Source organism: Pinus tabuliformis, chromosome 3_2 (genome assembly GCF_031772625.1).
Source record: "Pinus tabuliformis cultivar Carrire ecotype Pingquan chromosome 3_2, CPIR1, whole genome shotgun sequence".
NCBI lineage: Eukaryota > Viridiplantae > Streptophyta > Pinopsida > Pinales > Pinaceae > Pinus > Pinus tabuliformis.
Window position 1 is genome coordinate 231,920,500 of NC_142302.1, and position 18,395 is coordinate 231,938,894.

The 18,395-nt window shown below is 40.9% G+C and overlaps 1 long non-coding RNA gene across 1 annotated transcript; it reads right to left on the bottom strand.

Annotated features, from left to right (window-relative positions):
* Window positions 1-607: 607 nt before the first annotated feature.
* On the bottom strand, window positions 608-10,778 carry LOC149180555 (uncharacterized). The gene is made up of 5 exons (XR_016257468.1): window positions 10,621-10,778; window positions 9,151-9,207; window positions 6,598-6,654; window positions 1,035-1,195; window positions 608-914 (listed from the first exon to the last, which is right to left on the bottom strand). It is a non-coding gene; the product is annotated as an uncharacterized LOC149180555 (long non-coding RNA).
* Window positions 10,779-18,395: the final 7,617 nt, after the last annotated feature.

The window sequence follows — 18,395 nt, forward strand, 5'->3', positions numbered from 1 at the left end:
ATAGTGTGTGGAAGAATATTGAAACGTGAATAGGCTTTTGCGGGCTTTTTTGGAAGCAAGGGTCGATGAATTCGAGCTTTAATTTGAGGGAGCGATGCCTAAAACCGCTGAAATGGAATGCAAGCAGCCATAAATATGTATTGAACCTGTTTAGAGACCTTGTTTGTTGTTGGAAAAAATTGTGGAGTTAAAGGTGAAGATAAATGAATGAATCCATGCGAACGACAACTGGGCATCCATATTGATTTGGAAAGGGCTATTTAAGAATTCATTATTCAAATGGGAAATTAAATTAATATGCGAACAACAACCGGGCAACCACATTGATTTGGAAAGGGCTATTTAAGAAACCATTATTCAAATTGAAAATCAAATTAATATGAAGATATATTGAAAACATGAATTATAATCACTAAAGTCAATTGATTTTGTAAACAAAATATGTTAAAACCCATTGACAATGAATTGGTTGTGAGGACATAAACTATCAAAATGGCATTGATCTCAAAACATCCCTTTTTAAGTTTGAAACGGGAAACACAAATAGTTGTGAGGACATGAACTATGAAAATGGTATTTGATGTTGAAACATCCTTTTTCAAGCGTGAAATGGAAAATACAAATAGTGTATTGTAACATCCTTTTTAAAGTTTGAAATGGAAAATACAAAGTGTGTTGTAACATCCTTTTTAAAGATTGAAATGGAAAACACAAAAAGTTGTGAGGAAACAAACAATGAAAACGGTATTTGATCTTGAAACATCCCTTTTCAAGTTTGACATGGAAAATACAAACAGCGAATTGTAACAAAAGAGGTTCGAGAAGGAATATAATAGTCTAAAGAACATTGTGCTTGTCATTCCATATTTGAAGTCGTACAAAAACATGGTGGAGGCAGCGAAGCAGCAATGGACCTGCAAAATTTATATTCTGTTAGAATTAGTAATATGTAAATCAGTTGCAGAAATTTATTAGTAATACTCTGCAGGTGAGTTGTGTTAAAATGAATCTAGAATGAATGGTAATGAAGTTACCTTTGCTATGGGGATCCATATATTGTTAGTGGAAGATGCATGGTGAATAACGGCATATTGAACACCATTGGAGGTCAATGCACAGCTGGAGATGCAGATTTTTTGCTTGCCAATCTACATGTAGTTGTGCAGGTATGTTATTTCTGAGCCCATGTGGCCTGCTGCAAAAGAAAGAAAAGGTTAGAATGAGATGTACAGACAATATAAAGACATTCTAGTATTTGCTTTTTTACTAATATTGATTAAAGTTTGTTGTTGTTGAAAGATATGAAAAGTATGTTATGAAAGAGAATGAGTTAAATAAATGGAGGAAACCTTTTGGTGATGTCAAAGTACGGGTTGGAGCAGATTATCTGGAGGCGGCATTGAATGGAGGATTTCTTCTGCGTGTTTTCTGCGAGCAATGTTTCTGTTGTCCTTCATTTTACTGTAACGATCAAAACTGAATGCGGGGTTAATCCGGAGATCTTGTAGAGAAGGCACTCTTGAAATAGCTGTGAATGTGAGACCTTGACGTTCTGTTTTTCCAATGTCAATTGTTGCTTTTGGAAGGGTCATACCTTGAGATTTATGTATGGTTAAAGCCCAAGCCATCTTCAGTGGAATTTGTGCACGACCATTTCTTTTTACTGCTGGAATAGGCAAGTGAGTGGGGTTTCTTTCATCCCAAGGAGGCCCAATGTACTTGGGGAAATCTACGACAACAAATGTTGGAATCTGTGGTGGTGCAGTTGATTCTTTGTAAAAGATGGTTACAATTTTTCCAAGGGAACCATTAACAAGACCGGCTGAAACCCAAAGGTTGGAAGTCAACATAACTTTTTCGCCATTGCATAGCAATACAATTCACTCAAGTTGCACATCTTCAGAGGAAAGACTGGAATATGTGTTGTCATCTTCAGCAATGGATCGTGCAATAGGAGTGTTTAGAGATTTCATCATTTGCTTATTATGGACTGTTGTTTGAGCATTTGTTGGAAATAGATGCATGGAATCATGGAATGAACATATTTCTTCTTCTGATAAATAGGAATCTGTGCGCGACATGAGTACGTTGTAGTCGTCGATTGTCGGATTCGCATCTCTAATGTTCTGGAGAATGTTCCTGAAAGTAACCTGGGCGATGTCGTCGCCTTGTTGACGAAATATTGTGTCTAATGTGATGACTGTGTTGAAGGTGTTCCACAGTGCGCTTCTGTGGCTCGTCCCTGCATATAGAGGTATGTCTTTGACGGGTGGTAGCTGACCGAGATCACCAACCAATATTATGGAACAACCACCGAAAGGAGTGTTTCTTTGGTGGGGAAATGCCTCGCGAAGACGTTCATCAATATGGCTGAGAAGCTTTGGCCCAATGAAGCTCATTTCATCGATTAGTATGTATCTTATATGCCTGAGTTCTTCTTGGAATTTTGCAAGATCACTACCTTCTAACGGCATAAGATCCTTTATAGGAAGGTGCAAAGCAGAATGGATTGTCGATGCTTGTATGTTGAAGGCAGCAACCCCTGTAGGGGCGAGGAGCATGATCGGTGAAGGTCCCAGGCTTGCAAGGCCTATGAGCATATCTTTGATGCAATTAATAAGGAGGGATTTTCCCGTACCAGCAGTGCCTTGTATTATCATTCTGAGAGCGGGTAAATAATCCTTCCTAGCAAAATGATTAAGAATAATATTTAGAGCTTTTCTTTGCATTGGAGATAATGTAGTAAGGGTCGGCAGGGTATGTTGATGTGTTTGAAGAATGCGGTGGATGGAGCGGCTATTCTCAATGAATTGTATTGCATTATTTTGTAGATCCAATGGGATAGTGGTATGATTCCAGTTATGGGTGTCATCAAAGCCACGAAGACCAAGCATGTCAAGGTCGTTTATGAGAAGCTCATTTGTAGGGTGTAATTGGGAAAGTAATTCCCATTCATTTATTTCCATGGTGTCTGTTGGATTGGCTTCATTCATAGTTGAGGTATCATTTGTGACAGATTCAATATCAGATAGTGTGTGGCGTTGATGCCAAGGATTGTAGAATGGGCGAAATGCTTGCCAATTTGCGATGAATTCTGCAGCAGAATCTCCTATATCTTGTACGATACGGCGAAAAGGTTTGTATAGCATAAGTTCAACCCTGCAAAAGTCAGCGTAGCAAGGTTCTGTTGTGGATGGTATGGAGGAGTAACGTGGTATGACCCGAACGATTGCTTTTGTAGGCCTTTGTTTCCATTTGTTTGTTCTGCGACGAGGATCATATGACCAGGATCTTGCCAACTCTATTAGTGATGTGGACTCAAGGGTAGAAGGGTGCTGAATATATGTATCTATGAAGTGCGGGGATGTAGTGGAGGTGGTGTCCATTTGTGGAAGGCGCATAAGAATTTTTTGGTTTACATTTAAAGAAATGAATGGCCGACTACATAATGTTAATGGTAATTTTTGCAGCATATGGCAGGTTTCTTGTGCTCCAATGTCACGATCAACAAGGGTTTCTGCAAGAAATTTTTGGAATGCGGATGTTGCTGGGTCAGCAATGGGTGAAGCCAGGACAATTCTACGTAGCATGTCGTGGAAGCTTTCAGATTTTTTTTCTGCTTTGGATGCATATTTGGCAATATATTTTTTGTACAGCGTGTATGGAGAGTACTGGTTGGCAGTCAACATTTGCACGCCAAATAGATAGGATGGTAGGGTTATGGCTATTGAGTCGATCGTCGTTCCGAGCAGGGGTGTATGTTTTTTGGCCATTGGAATCAATGAATAAGGCCAATTTTGGATGTAATTCCCACGGTGCTTTATAACGACATTGGAGTGAGGATCCAGTTTTTCTTAGGCACGTGCTTTCTGAGCATTTTGTGTGACGTTCAACACAATTGACGAGCTGTTCATAGTCACTGAAAGGATTGGTTCTGAAGATTTGCGGTGTGGACAACAGGCAAGGGTCTTCGGGATTTGTCCAAGCATTTGGTTGGTTTGAATTCGAAGGAGCACGAGGGTTCCAAGCGGAAATATATTTGTCGAAGAACTGCCTTGCAATATCGACTGCTTCTGCATCTTCCCAGTTGAGATTCTCCATATCAGGTGCATTTTCTATCCAAAGGAAACCATGGATGTGTGCAGATCCCCTATGTTGCCATTCATACCTAACAAGTATGCGTTTTTGTAAGATAATTTTGCAATAGGTAAGGAATGTTGTTTAGAGTTCTTGGAGGAAAAAAAATGCGGTAGAATGCGTACCTGTACCAGTAATATTTTGTATTCAAGTGTTTCTCCAAGATAATCTCACGAAATGCTGTGAATCTATGGTGCATATATAATGATGTCAAATGTGGGTTAGAGATAATGTTATCATTTCTCCACTTTTGTTGTTTTCCAATATCAGTAGGGAGACATCCGGGCATGACTGCATGAAGATCAGGCCATTTTGTATCAGCTGCACTCAGTAGATACTTGTGTCCCTCAAAAGAACTTGGCAAATGTGGGTCAATTGCATAGAAAAGCAATTTTATGATTAACCTCTTTAATTATTATTTGGACTATGGAGAAGAGGTTTCAATCAGATAATAGTTTCAGAGGTATTTCATCACTCAAAGCGAGTCCCTAGTTATCGATTAATTTCCCATGTTACTACATTCAAAAATTATAGAAAATAATGGAATTAGCAAGATCCTTCACTTATAAGACATATCTAAAGTCATAGTAAAAGTAACAAAGTAGCCTATAAGGGTACTGAGCCTATAAGCTCTTAATACAAGTCCATGTCTGTTTCACATCTACGACCTAAGAGATCCATGAACAATCAAACAAAAACTGAAAGTAGTCCAAAAAATCGCAATCCTTTCTTTGACAGTTCAACATTGAAGAACCAAACAGAAGACTTCAAATACAGTAGGAAATTTTGGACATAAACCTCCCCAACACCTGTTTCTGTTGTCAAAACCTGGATGATCATATTTGGGATTGCATTGTTATCGGTGATAATGATGTGAAGTAAATATCATTCACAAAAAATAAACAGTGATATCTTGTGATCGATACCAGTGCCCATCAATATATTCTCTAATTATCTATTGGGGTTCTGATGTGTATTTAAATGATGGTCATTAATCATTGATAATAAATCTGAGGAGTCATTGAACATGTACCCTAATTCCGGGTTCTGATGTGTAATTAAATGATGGTCATTAATCATTGATAATGAATCCGAGGAGTCATTGAACATGTACCCTAATTCTGGATTCTGATGTGTAATTAAATGATGGTGATTAATCATTGATAATAAATCCGAGGAATCATTGAACATGTACCTTAATTCTGCATAACCTAGTTGCAGGATTATTTCATGTATTAGTTGGCCTGCACACAAATATGTATAAAACCATATGACATAAAAGAAGCCCTCTGCTAAAATAGATTCAGTGAAGGTTACTCCCTATAGCAAACCAGTATTGGATAACTTGTGTCCGGAAGGGAGTTTGACATGCACTTTACACAGTTTAGCAAACCAATATTGGATAACTTTGTGTCCGGAAGGGAGTTTGACATGCACTTTACACAGTTTCTTCCCAAGGAGAAAGTAAAATAAAGGATGATACCAATGGGATCAAAAGCAGCACATTGGTGGTGTTATATTCCATTAACAATGATTCAAAGGTTGAATCATGTCAAGTGTGTATGTTGACGGAGCGCAGGAAGAGCCAAAGTGGATGCAACATTCACTAGGCTTTGTAATTTGCATATGGATAAGTCCCTGAATCTATGTTAAGTTTGCAACTTAAAGCATGACCAAAAGCAGCACATTGGTAGAATTAAAGCTATTTTGCCACAACAGTTGCAGGGCACAAAAGCCTCTAAAGACACCAATGCAATGATTTTGAATCAGGTTTGATTTGGACATGGAAGGCTCCATTAAAGATATCCTTGTAAGGAGCTATGTTTGAAGCTCTCAACAGGCTTGATCTGTTTGGCCCCCTCCTCTTGTGAACAACACTGTTGGATCCATTGAGCGGAGGCAATTTGAAGAGTGCCCAAGGACCCAGGTCACTTCGACTGCCATGAACAAAATTATAAATGGATGCCGTACTCATTAGGCATTGTCTATGGGCAGACCCTAACCCTATAGGCAAATCTATAGTTTCCTATTTCATGAATCATACAGCATTATCCACAATCATAACTCAAACAGAATAAGTCATTCCCATCATAAAATTCACATCTCTATTGAATATCATGCTTCTCAAAATGCAGTTGCTGTATTCGGAGAGTCTGACAGTAAAGCCAAATGATTGTTATGCAGTATGCCACTATAAATTAAAATGGAATACATGTCTCCAATTATTTAAAAAAATAATTCTATTAAATATTATAAGATATACTTCACTTATAGGACATATCCAAAGTCAGTACGGGTAAAAATATCCTAAGCTAATAGCATTTAGGTAGGAAGCATAGTCATCTCATGAAAGCAAGACATACAAAACACATCACTAACTGGAACAAGTGCCTCTGTCCATTCATGTGCGTGTACATATGGATGTATAATACACAAAGTTATAAATATATAAATAAGAACCTGAGTGCGGAGTTTGAATTCTGCAGCAAGGTCTTCTAATGGGATGCACTTATGCTTCTGCATTGTCCACAAAAGAGTTGTCAGATGGGATCAAAGTATAAGAAGAAAAAGTTATGAAATTCAAATCTCTTCTATGCCCTAACTAAACATTGATATAACAGAAATCCAATGTTGTAATCAATATGTTCATTCAATTGCAGGACTATGCATTGCCAAGCTAGATTAGCAAGGCTGCAAGGTTTCCCTGTGTAAGACAAGCTGGGTCAGAAACATCAAGTTTCAATGATACAGTAGATACTTGTGTCCCTCAAAAGAACTTGGCAAATGTGGGTCAATTGCATAGAAAAGCAATTTTATGATTAACCTCTTTAATTATTATTTGGACTATGGAGAAGAGGTTTCAATCAGATAATAGTTTCAGAGGTATTTCATCACTCAAAGCGAGTCCCTGCAACACAGCAGGATCTACAAGAAACAGTCTATTATCACACACAAGAAATTGCCTATTGTCGCAAGAAATTTACAGGAAAGAGTTTTTTTGCAGGGCGGAATCAAAGAATAAAATAATGAGAATTCTTTATGCCAATATTTCAAAAACAAAGCTTCTACTTTTATAGGAAAAGAGTAACTAATCCATTCCCTGTGTATCGTCAAATTTGAACTATTTACATTTTGTATTGTATTTTCACCCATGATTTTTGTATTGTATCATCTCTTTAAAAATTCCCATTGGTCTCGTTACTTCCATTAATGTATTCCAGTTGTATTTTCAATAAACAGTGCATTTTCACATGCAAGAAACAGCCCCATGCCAAGAAGTTTACAGGAATTTTATTTTTGCATGGCGGAATGAAAGGATAAAACCATGAGAATTCATTAAGCCAATATTTGAAGTCTAACTCATTTCTAAAACGATATACTTCCATTGGGAAAGAGTAAGTGATTGTTTACCCATTGGATGTGCTATATTAGAGATCTGGCGAAGTCCTTCAAGCACATCACATTCTCCCACATTTACAGAGAGTAGAATATGGTGGCTGATCTACTATCGAAACGTGGCAGATCTATCATGCTGGCGAAATAAGCTACAATTATTTTGTTAATGGATCCATTTGTAGCTCTGGATGTTTCAAATATAATGGTATACACTGCATTGTCTGTCTGCCCTTCTAAAGCAGAGACAGAGTATCATCATCGCTGAAATAAACAAGGAAGCTTTATATTACCAGAGCCGCTGTAATTTTCTTTAGTTTACTTGTTCCTAATAAGCTAGATGAGAATTTGGAGCCCAGGTTTGGAGCCTAACCTGGGTATGGCCTCTTTTATGGACAGGATAAAAATTTTGTACGCATGTAGCATCCTTCTACGTGTATTTTTGCTAATTCGACATAAATCTCCCATTTCTTGTAACAAAAATAGGTGGTGTTATATTCCATTAACAATGATTCAAAGGTTGAATCATGTCAAGTGTGTATGTTGACGGAGGGCAGGAAGAGCCAAAGTGGATGCAACATTCACTAGGCTTTGTAATTTGTATATGGATAAGTCCCTGAATCTATGTTAAGTTTGCAACTTAAAGCATGACCAAAAGCAGCACATTGGTGGTGTTATATTCCATTAACAATGATTCAAAGGTTGAATCATGTCAAGTGTGTATGTTGACGGAGGGCAGGAAGAGCCAAAGTGGATGCAACATTCACTAGGCTTTGTAATTTGCATATGGATAAGTCCCTGAATCTATGTTAAGTTTGCAACTTAAAGCATGACCAAAAGCAGCACATTGGTAGAATTAAAGCTATTTTGCCACAATAGTTGCAGGGCACAAAAGCCTCTAAAGACACCAATGCAATGATTTTGAATCAGGTTTGATTTGGACATGGAAGGCTCCATTAAAGATATCCTTGTAAGGAGCTATGTTTGAAGCTCTCAACAGGCTTGATCTGTTTGGCCCCCTCCTCTTGTGAACAACACTGTTGGATCCATTGAGCGGAGGCAATTTGAAGAGTGCCTAAGGACCCAGGTCACTTCGACTGCCATGAACAAAATTATAAATGGATGCCGTACTCATTAGGCATTGTCTATGGGCAGACCCTAACCCTATAGGCAAATCTATAGTTTCCTATTTCATGAATCATACAGCATTATCCACAATCATAACTCAAACAGAATAAGTCATTCCCATCATAAAATTCACATCTCTATTGAATATCATGCTTCTCAAAATGCAGTTGCTGTATTCGGAGAGTCTGACAGTAAAGCCAAATGATTGTTATGCAGTATGCCACTATAAATTAAAATGGAATACATGTCTCCAATTATTTAAAAAAATAATTCTATTAAATATTATAAGATATACTTCACTTATAGGACATATCCAAAGTCAGTACGGGTAAAAATATCCTAAGCTAATAGCATTTAGGTAGGAAGCATAGTCATCTCATGAAAGCAAGACATACAAAACACATCACTAACTGGAACAAGTGCCTCTGTCCATTCATGTGCGTGTACATATGGATGTATAATACACAAAGTTATAAATATATAAATAAGAACCTGAGTGCGGAGTTTGAATTCTGCAGCAAGGTCTTCTAATGGGATGCACTTATGCTTCTGCATTGTCCACAAAAGAGTTGTCAGATGGGATCAAAGTATAAGAAGAAAAAGTTATGAAATTCAAATCTCTTCTATGCCCTAACTAAACATTGATATAACAGAAATCCAATGTTGTAATCAATATGTTCATTCAATTGCAGGACTATGCATTGCCAAGCTAGATTAGCAAGGCTGCAAGGTTTCCCTGTGTAAGACAAGCTGGGTCAGAAACATCAAGTTTCAATGATACAGTAGATACTTGTGTCCCTCAAAAGAACTTGGCAAATGTGGGTCAATTGCATAGAAAAGCAATTTTATGATTAACCTCTTTAATTATTATTTGGACTATGGAGAAGAGGTTTCAATCAGATAATAGTTTCAGAGGTATTTCATCACTCAAAGCGAGTCCCTGCAACACAGCAGGATCTACAAGAAACAGTCTATTATCACACACAAGAAATTGCCTATTGTCGCAAGAAATTTACAGGAAAGAGTTTTTTTGCAGGGCGGAATCAAAGAATAAAATAATGAGAATTCTTTATGCCAATATTTCAAAAACAAAGCTTCTACTTTTATAGGAAAAGAGTAACTAATCCATTCCCTGTGTATCGTCAAATTTGAACTATTTACATTTTGTATTGTATTTTCACCCATGATTATTGTATTTTGAGGTTATTTAAAAAAAACAATAAGCCCACTATAGCAGCCTAGCCAAGGGAAAGTGCTCGTGATTAATGATTCGCCCTTCAAGGGTTGTCTTGCAAGTTGCAAGTGAAAACAGGCTGCTTCTGGAGGATCCGAGGACAATGGGCCCTGTGACTGAAGCATCTGAATCAGATAATCGGTCAATACTAAGGACAACCAACTGCATAAGGCAAATCTATAGTTTCCTATTTCATGAATCATACAGCATTATCCACAATCATAACTCAAACAGAATAAGTCATTCCCATCATAAAATTCACATCTCTATTGAATATCATGCTTCTGAAAATGCAGTTGCTGTATTCAGAGAGTCTGACAGTAAAGCCAAATGCTTGTTATGCAGTATGCCACTATAAATTAAAATGGAATACATGAGAAAATAACCATATCGGCAGCAATTAAAAGCGGCAACAATTAAAATCGGCAGCAATAACCATATCGGCAGCAATTAAAATCGGCAGCAATTAAAATAACCATATCGGCAGCAATTAAAATCGGCAGCAGAAAATAACCATATCGGCAGCAATTAAAATCGGCAGCAATTAGAATAGTACTCTGTTCTTGACATTCAAGCACACAGAATAGTACTCTGTTCAAATTGACCGGATAGAGAGTTCATACCTTGGAGGAAAACGTAAACGATGAGGGTTTGATAGCTGTGGGTCGAACCTTAAATAAACAGTAGGAAAACGTAAACGATAAGGGTTTGATAGCAGTGAGTCGAACCTTAAATAGCTACTAATCCACTGAATCATGGACGCCAAAGAATATAACTGTCCGATAAAGAAAAACATGAAGAGTCTCTGCCAAGAGTCTCTGCCAAGAGTCTCATTGCCAGCAGGCAGTCTCTGCCAAGGCAGCAGAAGAGTCTCATCGCCAGCAGGCCAGGCCTGGCTTTTCATGCTCATTACCATGAGAAAATACCATTTTTCTATGAATAAAACAGATTAAATCGAACGGTAGAAAACACTCCAATCATCTAACACACAAAATCAATGGCTCACGATCGCACACGTCACATTTTAGGGATGTCTTTCTCAGAGGGAACGCCTTACGGCGTAATTATAGATTTAGTTCTACTAGCTTTGGTGTACTCATTTGGTATGGGGCTTTGGATACTAGCACTAATCCTGGAATTAGTTCAATTGAAAAGTGAATTTACCTCCTTGGTGGAAATCCTAGGATCTCTTCAGGAAACACATCACTAAATTTTTTTATTATTGGGTGCTCTCCAACTCTGTCCTTGTCGACATCTAATTTTCTAACACTTGAACAACAAATATTTCATGCCCCTTCTTGTTTTACTTCCTCAACTATGACACAATTATTTTCTTAACCATTATAGGTTTTCTCTTTCCCCACAACATCTATTTTTCTCCGATATCATTGAGACACTCAATTGACTTCCTATAACATTCAACCTTGGTTTTGTTAGTTGCTAACTAGTGTATCCTAGCTAGTGCATCATACAAGCCCAATGGTAATAGTTTTAGACTTGTAGTTGTGTGCATGTCTTCTATAGCGACTAGGGATGATTTCACTACATTCTCAACTTGTTTGTTAGTTTCAGTGGTTAGGTTAACCAACCAAGAGCTTTCATGTATTGTGCTCTACAACAAACACTTCTTTGTAACTAGTGGACCCACATAACTGAAATTGGAACCTGGGTCAATCAAAATCAAAACAATTGGTTATTGACCACATCATCCATTTCTTTCACCGAGGCTTGGTGATCAACCTTCTTATTTTCCAATGTTGCATATATGCATGAGATAATCCAAGCCATATCATTTACTATCTCTACTTCCTACACATTGTAAAATATTTGTCCACTCTTCTATTGCTAAGGACAAGCTCTCTTCTGGTGGTTTTCTGATCCGGATTTAAACAGGAACGCAACAAATTACAGAGATAACCATATACACAAAGATGCAGCGGAAATAATACTTCATTTCATTAATGGAAAATACTGAAATATGCTTACAGACAGAAATGGAAATAAACTAGCTAGGGTGATGGTAGCTTATCTCTGAGAAGAGATGTGATGGCTACATGCCTCTGAACTGTGTTACAATGAGGCTCAAAGGCCTATTTATTGTTGAGAAACAATGGAAAAACCCTTAACATTCCAAAACCTAACCCTAGGAGATGAAACGCCAAACTGTGGGCCCCGTTTGGGGGTAAGTTGGTACATCAACTTCCCGGGGTCGTAACTTTGGCATATGATCTCCGTTTGACGCGTACAATAGCTCATTAGAAAGATCTATCCGAGCACTATCATTGTTGGAACGGGCAACACCAATCCATTCCATGGACTCGTGTTGCCCCCGGATTCCCCAAAAAATGTCGTTTAGGGCCTCAAAACGGCTCCGGAAGTTCAGGACCCGAAAAACTGCTAAAAATAGTAAGTTGTGCTACAATTAAGGAAACTGAAAATGCTGAGAAAGACAATGGTGGGGGTCCAGGTGGACTTGGCAGGTGGCCACCAATATCCACCTGGATCATTCCTCCCCCCTTAGGAAGCAATGGTCCCCATTGCGTTGAGCTCCTCCATGAGATGAGGAAACTTCTGCTGAACTTGTTCCCTGGTGAGCCACTTGCCCTGCTGAAGGAGTTGGCCCGCTTTGACAACTCGATACAGTTGGATATTCTGTTGGCGAGTGTTCTTGATCTGTGTGTCCATGATCCAATCAGTTGCAGCTTGTTCCATGCAATCTGGATTTAATTCTGTGGGTTTGAGCTGTTCTGCAATGTCGGATGTGTCTAGCAATGGTGGAAAGTATGGCCGAAGGCGGTCCACATTGAATACTGGGTGCAGGCCAAGGAATGGGGGAATGCTGAGCTCAAATGCATTGTCTCCCATAGCCTTAGTAATGGTGTAAGGACCATATCGGAGTGGTCTCAATTTCCGATAGGCTCCAGTAAGGCGTTCCTTTTGCAAATGCAACCAGACTTTGTCGCCCATCTGAAACTTGTGTGGCACCCGATGTTGATCATGTCGCTGCTTGTACTTGGCATTTGATTTCTCAAGAATGTCATGGACCTGCTGGCGAATACGTTGGATGCGCTCAATGAAGCTGGTGGCCTTATCTGTTTCGGACTGGACATGAGCTGAATTCATATGAGTAGCTGCAAGTGGCATGGCCACATCAATGGGGCATAGTGGCTGGAATCCCAAACCCACCTGAAAAGGGCTATGGCCAGTGGAGCTGTGAAGAGCTCGGTTGTAGTTGTGCTGAACGTAGGGGAGGCTCTCGTCCCATGTGCGTGGATGCTTTGAGTTATAGATGCGCAGAATGTGCACAATCATCCTATTGACAACCTCTGTCTGGCCATCAGTTTGAGGATGGAAGGCTGTGGACTTCGTGAGTTTGGTGTCCAGCATTGACCAGAGACTGGACCAAAAGGTGCTGAGAAACCGACTGTCCCGATCTGAGATGATAGACTGTGGGATCCCAAAGTGCACCCACACTCGTTCAAAGAAGAGTTTAGCAGTGGCTTCTGCTGTGATATTCTTCTTGCAGGCCATCATAATGGCCATCTTTGAGAACCTGTCGACGACCACAAAAACACAGTCATTTCCATGCTTAGTGGAAGGAAGGCCTGACATGTAATCCATGGAGATGGATTCCCAAGGTCGACTAGGGGTAGGCAACGGGGTATAGAGGCCTTGCTTCTTAATGGTCGGTTTGGCAATGGCACAGGCAGTACATGATCGGATGTACTTCCCAACATCCTGTCGAAGATTCGGCCAATAGAAATAGTTTTGCAGTACTGCCACTGTTTTCTCGACCCCGAAATGCCTAGCAGCCCGACTATAGTGTGCTTCCCAAATCATCTTGGCACGCTCACTTGAAGGAACACAAAGGTGACCGAGGTGGCATAATAGGGCATCTTGGAGGTGAAAATCTGCAACCTGCCGACCCTCCAAGAGTGTCTGGTATGTGTGGCCGAATTCTGGGTCGCTTTTGTAGAGAAGTGGCCAATCAGAAGTCTCGTGCCCGCAAGAGTTGAGCATGGTGGTTAGCGCCATGATCGGTGGTCGACTGAGGCAATCTGCAACATTATTGGTGCTGCCCTTTTTATACTTGATATTCAAGTGAAACTGTTGCAGGTATGTAGACCACTTCTGATGGCGATCATTCTGCAATTTCCCTTGGGTCTGTATGAACTGCAGAGGTCGATGGTCTGTATGGATGACCGTTTCCTTCCCCAAAATGTAATGCTTCCATTGTCGGCAGGCCTGTACAATGGAATACATCTCTTTATCATAAGTGGGGTACTTCCGGACTGTGTCTGAAAGTGTTTCACTGTGATATGCCACTCGATGTCCATGTTGATTAAGGACTGCCCCAATAGCATAGTCAGAGGCATCTGTCTCGACCTCAAATGGTTGTTGTAAATCTGGTAACGCGAGCACTGGTGCCGTGCAGAGGCGATCCTTCAACTCCCTGAATGCCTTCTGTTGAGATTCAGACCAAAAGAATTTTGCTTTCGCCCCGCCCTTGGTGACTTGACTCAAGGGCCAAGAAATATGAGAAAATCCCAACACAAACCTGCGGTAGAAGTTGGCAAGACCTAGAAAGCTGCGGAGCTCTGTTAGAGTGGTTGGAGAGGGCCAATCCCGAATGACTTGGACCTTGGCTGGATCGACATGCACCCCCTGTTCATCAATGATGTATCCCAGATACTGAACCTCGGTCATGCCAAAAGTGCATTTCTCCAAATTGGCACATAGCTTGTGTTGCCGCAGTGTTTGGAGAACCTGTCGGATGTGTTGGAGGTGCTCTTCCCAACTCTGGCTGAAGATCAGAATGTCATCCAAGTATACTACTACAAAGGAGTTGGTGAATGGCCGCAAGATGTCATCCATTAGCCTCATAAAGGTTGCAGGAGCATTCGTCAATCCGAAAGGCATGACCAACCATTCGAAGAGGCCCTCCTTGGATTTGAAGGCAGTCTTCCACACATCTGAGGGTTCAATTGGTACCTGGTGATATCCTGACTTCAGATCGATCTTGCTGAAATATTTCGCCCCCTTTAGTTGGTCTAGGAGGTCATCAATCCGCGGGATCGGGTACCTATTACGGACAGTGATCTTGTTCAGCGCCCGATAGTCAATACAGAGTCTCCACGTCCCATCCTTCTTCTGTACCAACACTATCGGGCTCCCACAGGGCGAAGAACTCGGACGGATGTGACCTTTCTGCAGGAGCTCCTGAATCTGCCTCTTGATTTCATTGTTCTCCAGAACGGAGCGCCGATAAATTGGTCCATTGGGTAGCGGTGCACCTGGGGTCAGATCGATGGAGTGCTTGACTTGACAGTGCAGAGGAACCCCTGCCGGGGAGGTGAAGATGTCTTCGTACTCCTCCACAATCTTGTCCATCTGTAGCTGCCGTGCAGAGGGACCCCGTTTGGAGGCCGCGGCCACTGTCTTCTTCTTCCCTTGAGGGCGTATCATCAGGAAAACAAATTTCCTGGTTTTGGAAATGATCTTACTGCATTGTTTTGCAGTAATCAAAGAGATGGCGGCAGGTGGTGCTACCTCTGGTATCCTGAACAACTTATTTCCCAATGTAATAATAACAGCACGGGGCCTTGATTCATACACAGCATGTCGCTTCCACAAGTATGGTTGTCCTAGTAATACGTCACAAACTTCAAGGGGAGCAATGTCACACAATACCTCATCCGTGAAGGGCTTGATGTTGTATGGAAGGCGACACTGCTGGCTCACGCGAAGATCTCGCCCTTGGTGAAGCCACCCAATGGTGTATGGTTGTGGATGTGCTGTGGTCGGTAAGCCCAACCGCTTCACGACCTCTGCTAAAATGAGGTTCTTTTGACTCCCGCTATCAACAATGAACTGTATCGGGGAGCCCTTTACCCACATCTGGGAGTGGAAGAGACGCTCCTCCTCCTCTGGATCTTCGGGTTCATTTTTCTGGATCTTTGCGGTAGCAACAGTGGCGCTGGGATCCGCATCAATGATCTGCTTCCCTTTTTCATACCCCTTATCGGGTTCTGACTCAGAGTCAGAACATGCATCTGATTCTGAAACCTTTAGCTCAGCCACCAGTGACTGCTTGGCCCGACACTCACTTGTGTTGTGAGTGGAGCTCTTATGGAACTCGCACCATTTTCCAGTGTCCTTTCTCGGCTTCGCGGCGTTGCTCTTTGCTTGCAGCTTCGGCTGGTTGTCTTGGGCTGTCCCACCTTGGCTTTGTCCTTTGTTCTGTGGTTTAGGGGCACCTTTCCCCTGCTTTGGATTTGCAGATCCAAAGTCTCGCTTCTTTTGTTTAAACTTCTGCTCGACCTTGACGGCATACCGGTATGCTGCGCCGAGCGAGGGGATGTTTAGGAACTGTATTTCTTCCTGGATGTACTTGTGCAGGCAGCCACGGTATTTGAGTATCAAATGTTGCTCCGAATCCTTGATACCCAACTTTGTGCGAAGGGTATGGAAAAGATTGGTGAACTCCGGCACGTCTTGATCCCTTCCCTGCCGCAGCGTGGTCCACTTTATGTATTCATCCTCATAGCTTCCGACAGGGTAGTACTGCTCCTTGATGGCATCCCGGAACGAATCCCAGGTGGGTGCGGCTGAAAATAGTGAGCCAGTACTTTCATCCTTCTGCTCGCAGTAGGTTTCCCACCAGTCCTTGACGTGGGGGGTTGCTTTGAGAAGAGCAAAAACAATCTTTTCCTGACTCGAAAATTCATGAACAGAAAAATAACCCTCTAGCAGATTTAACCATTTATCTACGGCATCGGCGTCTATCTGACCCTCGAATATGGGGATTTCAAAATTAACTTGTACCTTAAAGGGTGTGGCATTTCCAGAGGAGCTGCTGGAAGCCGATGCGCCGCTTCTGGGTAGCCGCTGAAGGATCTGCGCAAAGCTGTCCATCATCGCGTTCCGTTGTCGCTCGAGTGCTTCTTCGAGCAAGATTTTGATGGGATCTCCTGCCCCCTCATCTTTCTTCTCGTCCGCCATGGGAGGCCGTCGGGATTTGCGAGGCTGGTCTTGCAAAGGTTCAACCAGTTCAAGCCCTAACTCCTTATATCCCGACCTTGTTGGGGACATGCAAAGAAAAACAGAGAAAAAGCAGACCGCTCTGATACCACTGATCCGGATTTAAACAGGAACGCAACAAATTACAGAGATAACCATATACACAAAGATGCAGCGGAAATAATACTTCATTTCATTAATGGAAAATACTGAAATATGCTTACAGACAGAAATGGAAATAAACTAGCTAGGGCGATGGTAGCTTATCTCTGAGAAGAGATGTGATGGCTACATGCCTCTGAACTGTGTTACAATGAGGCTCAAAGGCCTATTTATTGTTGAGAAACAATGGAAAAACCCTTAACATTCCAAAACCTAACCCTAGGAGATGAAACGCCAAACTGTGGGCCCCGTTTGGGGGTAAGTTGGTACATCAACTTCCCGGGGTCGTAACTTTGGCACATGATCTCCGTTTGACGCGTACAATAGCTCATTAGAAAGATCTATCCGAGCACTATCATTGTTGGAATGGGCAACACCAGTCCATTCCATGGACTCGTGTTGCCCCCGGATTCCCCAAAAACCGTCGTTTAGGGCCTCAAAACGGCTCCGGAAGTTCAGGACCCGAAAAACTGCTAAAAATAGTAAGTTGTGCTACAATTAAGGAAACTGAAAATGCTGAGAAAGACAATGGTGGGGGTCCAGGTGGACTTGGCAGGTGGCCACCAATATCCACCTGGATCATTTTCTCCACAATTCCAACACTTCATAGGTTATCCTCTAAAACCCTTGGCTTCCTCTCTTGTGGGATGAGATAACTGGTCTCTACCAGCAGTAGTGTATCTCTAATAAAATTAACCCCTATTATGAGTTGTAAAATTAAAATTCCTTCCTCTAGGCTATTTTATTACAACTTTCTTCCCTTTTCCTTTAAATTTGGGCTTGCCTTTTTCTTTCCTATCAATGCAGGACTCAGTCCCATGATTGGATTATTCGTAGCAATGCTTCATCTTCCAAATGGTGTTCTATAGAGTTTGTGGCTCATCAAAATCTATTATGTCCATGAATTTTTGTGGCAACCCACAGAGAAACCTCTAAACATTTTCCTTTTCATTCTTGAGGTAAGATACATACCTCAACAACTCTAAGAATATAGTTGTATATTCATCAATTGTCAACTTCCCTAGTTTGTGCTCATAAAATTATTTGGCCTTACTGTTATAATACCCTTTAGAAAGGTACTTTTCCAAGAAATATCTATCGAATCTCCTCCATGATATCTCTTTCTTGTTAATATTCTTGACGTTATTCATGTCTTCACACCAAATATTAGCCATGCCCTTCAAGTTGAAGATGGCTACTCCTGCTTTCATATTATCTGAGAAATTTTGCACTCAGAATTATTTCTTCCTTACTAGTAATAAGGCTTATAATTCATATTCCTTATTCACATTTCCATAAAATATAGGAGGTTTTCCTTCTT